Raw genomic sequence first — 12,015 nt, 5'->3', positions numbered from 1 at the left:
TATGCTCTGCGATCGACCCGCCCTACGCATCGTTCACTGGCCAGGCGTGCTGTCACTCTGGCCACCTGACCCCAGTTCCTGGCTTGTATTGGCTAATACTTCATTACTCCTCCACGTTCATTGGCTCTTAGGCGGCTAATTCGGCCGACCTACAACCGTTCCTGCCTCCGCCGCCGCCATAGAGACCGGAACTAGAATTAGAGTCACCACGAGAACCATAGAGTACCCGAGAGGACGGGCAGAGAGAACTTGACTTTCACGAGGCTGTAGCATGGGCGGCCGGGCGGGCTACACGTCCGCGGTTGTGTCCTGGTCTCCAGAAAGGCACGGTCAAACGCCTGCGCCGGGATTTCCTGGTCATCGAAGGGCCTGGAAAGGTGCTCGTGGATACCTTAGCCCCAGGTAGAGAGGCCTCCCACCCTCCCTGCTCGGAATACGGTCCTGTGACCTCAGACCATTACTGCGAACAGAGCCGTCTTCTACAATGGCCGTGTACTCGCGGCACAGCCGAGGGGTTCGGAAACAGACGTAAATACATGCATTCAAGCAGTGTCCGTTTTTGGCGGAGCAATCACCTTGGAGGGACCACGCAGGCTCTCATGCGGTCCCTGATCGGCATATTTAGGGCGGAGGGCGGGGGTATATTCCAGGAGTACCTGCTTTCCCATCCATCTTACCAAAAGGTACATAAGGACTGTCTTGTTAAGTATTCACGTGTTTTTGTGTTGGTCACAAAAATCAAATTTAATTGCAAGTCACGTTTATTGAGCAAACTAGGAATTTTTCTTGCATTTTATCCTTACACCAGCCACGTGAAATAGGGGTTACTATCCACGTTTCACAATTGATTTATAATTGAGGTTGCCACATGCTGTAGCTGAAATCCTCCACCTTCATTCCTTATTAAGTGTCTATGATCTTCTGGGGATGGACTAGTTCGCCAGTTCTGCCTCTTAAATTCAGTCTAGGGATGAAGGTAGAAATTTAAACACCCAACACTCCAGTGCTGCAAATGCACAAAACATTGTGGGAGTGAAGTGGAGAAGGTGGAATGCTGATTCCAAGCGCATGGAGATTTCTGTAAGGCCTACAGGCAAGAAAAGATGGGTCTGAGAAAATGCAAGTAAAGTTATCCAATAAAACTAGAATGAAGACATTGGGCTATAGAGGTAGGCAGGGTCAAATTAGGGATATTTTATTGGAAATTTATCCCATGAGCAATAGTGACAAGGGTAATTTAGAGTTGTAAGTAGGGAGTGACATAATTTTTTTTTTAATGCCTGCTGAGTGGAGAATGGGTTGTAGAAGGGCAGAAATGGAAGTAGGGAAAACAGGCCGGTGCAGTAGTCCTTGCCCATAAGTATCATCTAGGCCTGTCAATTCCACTTTCTAAAAGCCTCCCTGAATCAGTCCTAAGCATCTTTGATCTCTTCATTTCTACTGCTGCTACTCTATTGTAGGCCATCGTCATCTATTGCTTAGAACAGAAGTAGGCAAACTTTCTGTAAGGGCCGGATAATAAATATTTTAAGCTTTGCAGGCCAGACAATCAACTACTCAGCTGCTACTCAACTTTAGAGCCTGAAAGTAGCCTTAGCCAATCAGTAAACAGAAATCCTATATAATAAAAGAGAAAAATGGTAATTGGCGTACGGCGATACCCTTTTCATTGGCTAATCAGGGCTATATGCAAATTAACTGCCAACTCAGATGGCAGTTAACTGACAACAAAATGGCGGTTAATTTGCATATGTAGGCACAATGCAGGGAGGCGAAAGGGAAAGCAGGAAGAAGCCCCCTACCACTGACAGTGATCAGAAACCCAGGGGGGCGCTAAGAGCCCCCAGGGCCGCCTTTGCCCTGCCCCCCAGCCATGATCGGAGAATCAGGTGCCTTTTCCGCCCTGGCCAGTGATAGCAGGAAGTAGGGGTGGAGCCAGCGATGGGAGCTGGGCAGGGTCAAAGCTGGCAGTCCCGGGAGCTAGGGGTCCCTTGCCTGGGCCTAAAGCGGAGCCCACGATCGTGGGGCCGCTGCCGCTGTGGGTCCCTGCTGCCCAGGCAGGACGCCTCGGACAGAGGCGTTAGGCCTGGGCAGGGCCGGAGCAGGAGATCGCGAGGAGCTGGGGGTCCCCTGCCCAGGCCTAATGACTTGGCCAGAGGCCTTAGGCCTAGGCAGGGGCAGAGCCTGTAACTGCAGGGAGCTGGGGGTGCCCTGCTGAGGCCTGACACCTCTGCCGGAGGCCTCAGTCCTGGGCAAGGTACTGATCCGGTGATCAGCGATCGGATGGTGATGAGGGTCAACTCCTCTGGCCGAGGCATCAGGCCTGGGCCGGGGGTGGAGCCAGGGATTGGGGGGATATGATGGTCCCCTTGCCCAGGCCTGAAGCCTGGGTCAGAGGCATCAGGCTTGGGCAGGGGGGTGGAGCAAGCGATCAGAGGGAGATGGGGGTCCCCTGCCCAGGCATGATTCCTAGGCCAGAGGCATCAGGCCTGGGCAGGGGTTAGAGCCGGTGATGGGGGCAGAGGGGGGTCCCCTGCCCAGGCCTGAATCCTGGGCCAGAGGCGTCAGGCCTGGGCAAGGGGCCGATCCTGCGATTGGATATTGATGGGGGTCAATGCCTGAGGGCTCCCAGTATGTGTGAGGGGGCAGGCTGGGCTGAGGGACACTCCCCCTCACCCCCACCCAGTGCACGAATTTCGTGCACCGGGCCCCTAGTCGATGATAAAAAAAAACTTTATGGACATTATAATTTGAATTTCATATAATTTTTACAATGCAAAATATTCTTTAGATTTTATCAACTACTTAAACATTTAAAAACCAGTCTTATCTCCATTGAGAAATAGGGAGTGACCCTCTCCCTTCCTCTCTGAAATCAATAAAATATATTCAAAAAAGGAAAAATAGTCAGATGGCCTGCCCACTGGCATAGACCACTGCTGTGGCCTTCTCTCTTTCTTACTCTAATATTCCCCACCACAACACCCAGACTGTGTTTTAGAAAATATCTATTTGATTATGACATTGTCTTATTTGAAATCTATCAGAATTCCGTAATATGATTTATAGGACCGCCTAGGACTTCTCTAAATTTGCCTCCCACTCTTTCACATTCCTTGTCCAACCTTCCAAGGGATCATTTAGCCATTGCTTCCTTTAGATTATCACTTATTTCCCTCTACTTGTAACACTGCCTTTCTCCCTTCTTTTCCTTTGCCTGCTTAACTGTTCATCCTTTAAGACTTGACTCAGATGTCACTAGTTTAAGAGACCCTCCTATCCTAACACTATATTAATTTTCCCAGCCAGACTATGAATTCCTTCAGCATCTAGCATAATACCTGAGACACAGTATCTTAATAAATTTGTTAAATCAATGAGATAGTGTAGAAAATGGATTGGAGAATGAGGTACTGGCAGCAGAGAGGTCATCTGGGCAGCTGTGCCAATATTCCAGATGAAAAAGGCTTGCAGCAACAATGTGTATGAAGAGAAGTAGGTGGATTCTAGAGTTGCTATCTCTCTATTTCAGCTCTAGATGACCTTTGACTGCTAAAAAAAAAAAAAATGTTTCCTCCAAAGGCAATCTGCCAACACAGAACATTTAAAGGTGTGCCCTAGAGGCTTGAGAGTTTTCCCAAAGTGGAGTAACAAAGACAGAACAATGGCAGCAGCACCTCTGAGAATAAGTGAACAACCTTTCCTATGTAACAGGTTTGAAGAGATGGCTTCTCTAGCAGAAATCCAAATTCTGTAACATTTGCCTTTAAAATGTTACTTAACAGTATCATTACATACTCATCCAATCACTTCACTAAGCTCTCTCATGATCAGTGGACATAAAAATGTGCTATTTCCTACTGGTTTTCTTGCAGCCACCTCTTCACCACTGCGTAAGTGGCTCTGAAGCACTGGATGACATACCATTGATGCCAAAATGCATCTCCTATTCCTAGGTGGGAGTTCTCCACTCTAGAGTTCTGCTAGACCCCCTCCCACCCTGAGAGTTCACACTGCCCAACATAGTGATCACAGTTCAGACAACTCCAATGCCTACCTTTAAGTCATGTAAAAGGCAAGAAAAGGGGTTCATTCCAAGAATCTTCTTTGCAAAATAACTTTCACCTTGTCCCCAATCTCTTACAGACTCTGGCCCAAGGATACAGTTCCCTCTTCCTGGAAAGCCCTCTCCACCCTCATCTCTTAGCTAATTCCAATCTGTCAATACTTACCTCAAATGTTATCTCTTTCTCTCACCCTGTCTCTCCACTCCGCTCTCATAGCATCTGGTACAGACCATTATCATTCATGCAACAAAAGTTTATTGAGCACTTACTAGGTACTAGGGCTGGGGACACAGCAGTAAACAAAACGAAATAAGTATTGACCAAATTTCCTGCCCTCATAAGGGGTCACATTCTAACATCACATTGTATCAAAACTGTGCCTATCTCCTGTCACAAGCATGGGACACATCTTACACATCATTGCAGCTCCAGTGCCCAGGGCAGAGATTGGCATAGAATGCAGGTGCCAAGTATAACTGACAGTTACCTGAATGACCCATCACAAGAACATCAGCTCAGGATCCCAGCTGATCCTTCTCCTTCCTTTCTCTTTATAATCCACCTTGTATAGTCACGTGATCAGTTCTTTCTTCATTATGTCCCCTGAACCCTATTTATTTAGCTGTAGAGTTGTGGATATCTATACTCTAGCTTCCTTGTCCTGCCAATACACTGAAATGGCACTTTTCACCACCTATCTGAGTCAGGAGAAAGGAGAAACAGGAGAACATAGACATTGCCTCATGAAAGGAACATCAGGGAACTCTTTATCTCTTGAACATTATACTGTGGGAACTTTTTATATTGGGTGGTTTCCTTTTAAAACTAACATTTGCAAGGCATGTTGTGTTTACAAGTTACCTTCATATCCACTCTCTTACTTGACCCTTTCAACAATGCTATGAAGTGGATAGGTATTATTATCCCCATTTTATAGCGATAATAATACTTCTCAAGAACTGAACTGTTTTTTAAAAACAATCCAAGGTTCAAACCAAGATTTTTGACTAAATTATTCCCAGTTTGTCATGATCAAGATACATTCTACCCAATGGTCTCCCATCCAGAAATATCCCAAGTTAGTGATTCTCTTCCCACAGGCTTCAGAACTACCAAACTAAACCTACTGCTGGGAACACCTTGGAACACATTGGCCCTGGGGCTTTGCTTCTTTGCTCAATCAGCTCGAACCTAAGGGGGAATGCTATAAATGCTTATAAATTTGGGGCTCTGGTCCACACTGGCCTTGCAGTTGGAGAGCCAGGTCCACAATAGCCTAAAGCTACGTTGTGAGGAAATGGGGCTATCATTACAACAACACACATACTAAAACAAAAAAACTTTATTTACAGTCGAAAAACATGGAAAATCCTGGGTTCTGAATTGTGATACTTCCAAGATTTCTTGATCAAACAGGGCAACAGCAGGCCAGGAAGCAAACACAGGGGCCAATCCAGATTTTCCTACTCATGAGCATCACCCAGAGCAAGAGCAGGCCTACAGTGGCAGATACATGGAGGTCTGTAAGGGATGGAAGAGATTAGCAGCTCAGAGGATTGGAATGGGACTTTCCATGAGACAACATTCCCACCTATTCTCTACATTCCTGATCCTCTTCGCAAAAGAGTAAAACCGGTCTGATTCATGCCATAGGCCAGACCTTTGGTTCTCCAGAGCAAAGTTGAAAGTAAAAAAAAAAAAAAAAAAGTATATTACACAAGAACCAAGAAGAAACTAACATATACTTCCAAGTACATTATCTCATTATTTACCCTTTACAACTCTGTGCAATATACATTATAAATTAAGCAAAGGAGAAAACTAGCAGTTCAATGGCTTGACAGTGATGAGGCTTCCTGATGTACTGGCACCAAAGCACATGTCTTTTGGCAGACCTGGCGCACTCTGTGGAGCTGTAGAACAAAGAGCAATCCTCCTTACCTGTGGGTTTTGGTCCCAGGGTTATACAGAAAGGAAATCGCACACCCTCTGTTTATGGCCTTTTAGTTGTACTAAAGAACAGGGTGAGTTCACTCTGACACTACCCTCTCCTCCCCTCCCCTAGAATGTGACTGCCCCCCTCTCCCCACTTCCAGAAGACAGGGAGTCCTGGTGTCATATTGCAGGCTTAAAGAGAAGTTTAACTTTGGGCCCTAATGCAGAATGTACAAAAATTTATAAATGCACTTATAAGTTGCATTGTGTTCCAGGATCCAAGCTGTATTATAGACCAGTCAGCATGGTCTCTGCCTCAAGAGAAAACCAAACACATTTGTGTTAGATGCTGTAATAGAGAGATGAACCAAGTACTAGGAGCTCACAGGAGGGGATCACTGACTGCCTAGACCAGGGAAATGGAGATGGAGGGAACAGGGAATGATTCAAACTGATGTTAGTCACATGCACCTACCTGGGAGGGGCCGGGAGGAACTAGGATTATTAAACCACATATATACAGTGTATATTTATTATAAGACTAGTGACCTGGTGCATGAAATTTGTGCACATTAAAAGGGGATTAATTAGAGGAAATATTTTAATACTGCTATTTGTCCTTTCTCCATAATAGAAGTGTCAGAGATGAAAGAAAATTAGTAAAATGTATATGAAAATCTTCCTCCTGTCAGAGTCTGGGGCGCGCCACGGGAACCAGAGTCAAGTCCATGCCCACCCACGTGCACCTCGACATTGTGCAAGACCCAGACCCGGCCGGCCCCACCCCCGTCAAGCCCCGCCGTGTGGGGGGCACAGCCTCAGGTCGCCTGGCCTGGTGCTGGGCCGGGGGGTGCGCCTTGAAGTCCCCTGTCAAGCCCCGCTGGTGTGTTGGGGGGCACGGCCTAAGGTCCCCGATCAAGCCCTGCTGGGCTGGGGGCATGGCCTGAGGTCCCCTGTCAAGCCCCGCCGGGCGTGGGGCACAGCCGGAGGCCCCCCGTTAAGCTCCGCCAAGCAGGGGACGTGGCCTGAGGTCCCCTGTCAAGCCCTGCCCTGCTGATTGCTTGTTAAGGCTCGTTTCAGAAACTTGGCCTTTGCTGTGGGCGCAGCCAGCTTGACTGTTACGACATGATGGTAATTTGCATATTACCGCTTTATTAGATAAGGTATGTGCTCAATATAGGAAATTCAAGCATATACAGGACAATATAAATTGAAAAATTCTCGCCCTGACCAGTTTGGCTCAGTGGCTAGAGCGTCGGCCTATGGACTGAAGAGTCCCAGGTTCGATTGCAGTCAAGGGCATGTGCCTTGGTTGTGGGCACATCCTCAGTAGGGGGTGTGCAGGAGGCAGCTGATCGATGATTCTCTCTCAGGGATGTTTCCAACTCTCTATCCCTCTCCCTTCCTTTCTGTAAAAAATCAATAAAATATATATATTTTTAAAAAATTGAAAAATTCTCTTTGCTATCTCTACAGAGGTAACCATTATTAATAGTTGGCTACATATTACTATAGAAATTTCTGAAATAGTTATTCAAAATAAATAGTGGTATGGTTTATATAATATACTATTTTTAAAAAAATATATTTTATTGATTTTTTTACAGAGAGGAAGGGAGAGGGATAGAGAGTTAGAAACATTGATGAGAGAGAAACATTGACCAATTGCCTCTTGCACACCCCCTACTGGGTATGTGCCCGCAACCAAGGTACATGCCCTTGACCAGAATCGAACCTGGGACCCTACAGTCCGCAGGCCAATGCTCTATCCACTGAGCCAAACCGACCAGGGCTAATATAATATTTCTTGATGTTGTCACATAATTTACCTTAGAAATCTTGCCAACACATTAAGATCTACCGCTTTCTGTAAGACCTGGTTCCAACATAGGGAGCTTGGCTTTTGTATAATCATGCGCCACATAACATTTCGGTCAACAATGGACCACATGTATGATGGCAGTCTCATAAGATTTTAACAGAGCTGAAAAAATCCTATATTTAGTGATGTTGTAGCCACTACAACTTTGTAGTACAAAGCATTACGTGTTTATGATACTGCTGGTGTAAATAAACAAATGTACCGCACTGCTAGTCATATGAAAGTACAGCACATACAATGATATACAATGATAATAACAATAAATGACTGGTGTATGTATTTACTATATATACTTTTATTGCTATTTTAGAGTGTACTCAACTTAGGAAAGTTTGCTGTAAAATAGTGTGCTGTGCTTCACCAGCAGCATCTCATGCTTACCACGTCTCCTGATTGCATCATTCTCTTGTGCTTGATTTAATCTCATGTTGTTTTAGAGATTTTGTGTAGCCTACCTGTTGAGTGTTTGTGATGTCTACAGTAGTGCACAGTAATGTCACTACTTACACTACCTCACTGGCTCACCCAGAGCAACTTCCAGTCCTGCAAGCTCCACTCATGGTCAGTGCCCTATACAGCTGTACTATTTTTAATCTTTTACACTATATTTTTACTATACCTTTTCTATGCTTAGATATGTTTTGTGCACAAATACTTATCATTGTGATACAATTGCCTACAGCATTCAACACAATAACATGCTGTACAGGTTTGCAGTCAAGAGCAATGGGCTTATTATCATCTAGGATTGTGTAAATGCACTCGGTGATGTTCACACAACAGAATTGCCCAATGACACATTTCTTAGAATGTATCCTAGTTAAGCGCCTGTGGCTGTACTGGATTGCCCTGGAATGGAGCCAGATATTCTCCTCTCCCCTCCCTTTTTAGCTGGCAGGGTTTCTGACTTTCAGGGCAGGGGACAAACAGTGTCACACACCCAGCAGGAACACAAATATTTGCTGCCAAATCTCTAGTGCTCCCAAGACCCGTATTTTCATGCGGAACCTCCTCTCTCTTGCCTGGACTACAGCAGTGGATACCCCACTGCCCTCGACCCCATCCTCCACATTGCTGCCAGAATCAACTTGTAACTAAGAAAATGCAAGCACAATGTTCTCCTGCTCAAAATCCTTCAGTGGCTCCCATTGATTTGGTTCTTTTTGGAAAGTCAGGCCCCTTTTGAGAATTTCAGGAGAACAATGAACTCTCACCCAGGAAGAAAAGAAAAATGTACACAATGCCTGAAGCCCATCCCCACCCTCAGGATAACATATGAACTCAGCCTGCACTGGTTCTCACAACTGGCCCTGGCCTCCGCCAACTTCACCTCTTCACTATTTGCTTTTCCTATCTTCCTGCTTTGGCCATACTGAATTTGCAGTCTCCCACACACTTTCTGCTGCTTCCTGCTCATGTGCTTTGCTCATGCTATTCCTCTGCCTGGAATGCCCTCCCCAGTTTCAGCCACCTGACAGGTTCTTATTCTTTCCTGTACTCAGTGGAAGCATCATCTCTCCTGCCGTCTTCACAACCATGCCAGGCAGACATAGGCATTCACACTTTCCTCACTTCGTCCTAGAGCCTCCAGTCCAGTGCTTATTGCACTGTAACTGTCCGTTTCCCAAGACACTGTGAGTTCCTTGAAGGCAGGAACTGGGCTTTTCAAATTTATAGCCTTATATGCAGTATGGGACCATGTGGGGAGCCGATATAGAGTTAAACCTCGAACTGACCTGTTAGCAAAATCACAAACAAGTCTTCTTCCGAGTCTTAAACAACCCAATTCGAGAGGTGGCCGCTGATTTACTCGCGCTGTCGACTGTTGGCAATAAATTTGGGACTTGTTGGGCCCACATCCCCAGGGGTCTGCCCACCAGGGAAAGCACCAAAGCTTATACCCTTGGAGACCCACCGACACAGGGCAGTCCCAGGGAAGGCAAGCAGCAGGGCTGGGAGGACATAACCTTTACTGGGTAGGATAATCTCCTTCAGTCACGTCCTTGTAGCTTATCAGTAGAGCAACAGAATAGTGATCTTGGAATAGCCCTTATAATGGAACACAGAGATTAACCTAGACAAGATTAAAATCAACAGAACTAGGATTTTTGGCAAAGGTCAGATAAGAAACTAACATTTATATACCTTAGGAAGTGATCACCCAGTATGGGACCTATTTTAATTAATTAGTATTTATTTGTACAATGAAGGACCAGCGAATGTGCCACCAACATGTCTTTCATAACCTTTCTCTGCAGGCATGAGAAAGGATATCACATCTACAGGATATCTCAGAATGGGGGACAGTGTTTCCTAAATCTCAATTATTCCAAATAGCACCTTCACAACTATTACCATATCCACTATCTACAGGTATGATTAATTTTCAAACTAATCACTATTTGAACTTCAATGCCTCATTATAAGCTATAATAATTATAAAATTACATGTTGTGCTAATTATATATTTTTTCCTCAGATGCAAATATTAAAAGACATTCATTCCAGCACACTGAAAGCGGCATTACCCACATTCCTCCGATAAGCATTTGAGATGCTGGTTACAAACATAGAATCCTGGGTCCCACCTTCAACTAACTCAGTCAAACTCTCCTGAGGGAGGGACCTGGGAGTTAGGTTTTTCAAATGCCCCCAGTGAGTCTTCTCTTTAGGGGAGTTTGGGAAACAATGAAGTGAAGTCAGTTCTCCACTGCTCGCCACAAACACCAGGTTCGGGGATCACAGGGAGGTGGCAGCAATTCAGACCAGCAAGGTTGCCAGAGCTAACAGCCACTCCCTTTTCCAAGAGACTCTCAGGCTTTCAAAACAGAGGTTCCACCAGCCCCTATGTGCTTGTAAGTAGCAAAGAACACAGTTCAGACTATGACAGGGGAATCGTGAGGGCCACGATTCACCTATGTATCTATGCATCCAATTGATCATAGAAAGCTTTCACAGGACCACAAGATAAAACCAAGGTTTCTACATGTAAAGCTGTACAGAAAACTTCACTTTAACTAAAATCAAAGTCAGAATCTAAGGCAAAATACAAAAGAGCTCTAAAAGAAAGTGTTTCAGAAGCAACCAATGAGTGCATAAATAAATGGAACAACAAACTGATGTTTCTCTCTGTCTCTCACTCTTTTTTTTTTTGTCTCAATAAGTAAAAAAAATAAATTAAAAAACTATTCAAAAGTATGGGCTGGCTTTAGCTCAGTGGTTCCTTCGCATACAAATGTGATAGATAGATAAATAGATAGATAGATAGATAGATAGATAGATGATAGATAGATAGATAGAAGAAAGTGTTTCAGCTCAGTTAGTTAGAGCATCTTCCCGATATGCCAAGGTTGTGGGTTTGATCCCTGGTCAGAGCACATATGACAGTCAACCAATGAGTGGGGAAACAATCGACATTTTTCTCTCTTTCTTCCTCTCTCTAAAAAATCAATTAAAAGATCTTGTAAAAGATTAAATAAAATTAAAAAGTGAGTCCCTCAGTCACATTAGCCACATTTCAAGTGTTCAACTGTCACATGCGGCTGGAAGCTACCATAATAGCACAAATGAAAAACATTTCCCCATCACAGAAAGGAATGTCTCCTGGACAGTCCTGGTCTAGAGGGCCTCTGGAACAGCAAATCGCCCCCATGGAATCCGTTCTGCTTGGGTTGCAGGCTGAGAAGAAGGGCTTTCATGGGGGCAAAGGTTCACATGATCTTTGCTAATAGTGGGTGAGGAGGGGAGAGCTGATGATCACCACCCTCAGAAATAAAACTCCCAACAAGGATTTCTACTAACTTCCTGTAAGAGACTCAGAAAATATAGAAAAGAGGTCCCAAACATAAAGAATTTCTAAAATTTATTCTTTTAATCTTCTGTCCTCTGGTAGTGATCAGTGGTCAATCTTTAGAAGGACAAGGACCTCTGAGTTCAACTTTAGTTACAGCAAAGAAATGAAGGGGAAAGGGAGGGAATGGCCAGCAGTTATTTAAGGGGAATACAGGTTGAGCCCTAGAGGCCCCCAGTCCCAGCAGAAAGGAAAGCTCAGGTGACAACTGGGCATGAGAGGGGACCATCTGGCTGGATGAGAGAGAAGTCCATGTGCAGCCCAGCACACACACTTGTGCA

At 45.0% G+C, this 12,015-nt stretch overlaps 1 protein-coding gene across 6 annotated transcripts in view; it reads right to left on the bottom strand.

Annotated features, from left to right (window-relative positions):
* Positions 1-743: 743 nt before the first annotated feature.
* PPIH (peptidylprolyl isomerase H) overlaps positions 744-12,015 on the bottom strand; it is a 24,031-nt gene continuing 12,759 nt past the window's right edge. For 4 of the 6 annotated variants that reach the window (XM_006762582.2, XM_015563176.1, XM_006762585.2 and 1 more), the window contains one exon: positions 4,306-5,588. The gene's annotated coding sequence lies outside the window, so the exon portion shown is untranslated. Of the gene's footprint in view, positions 1,088-4,305; positions 5,589-12,015 lie in introns of those variants that run through there. The other 2 variants (XM_006762583.2, XM_006762584.2) reach the window with 2 other exon arrangements.

Source organism: Myotis davidii, unplaced genomic scaffold (genome assembly GCF_000327345.1).
Source record: "Myotis davidii unplaced genomic scaffold, ASM32734v1 scaffold458, whole genome shotgun sequence".
In the NCBI taxonomy this organism is placed as follows: Eukaryota; Metazoa; Chordata; class Mammalia; order Chiroptera; family Vespertilionidae; genus Myotis; species Myotis davidii.
This window is presented reverse-complemented; position numbering and strand designations above follow the sequence as displayed.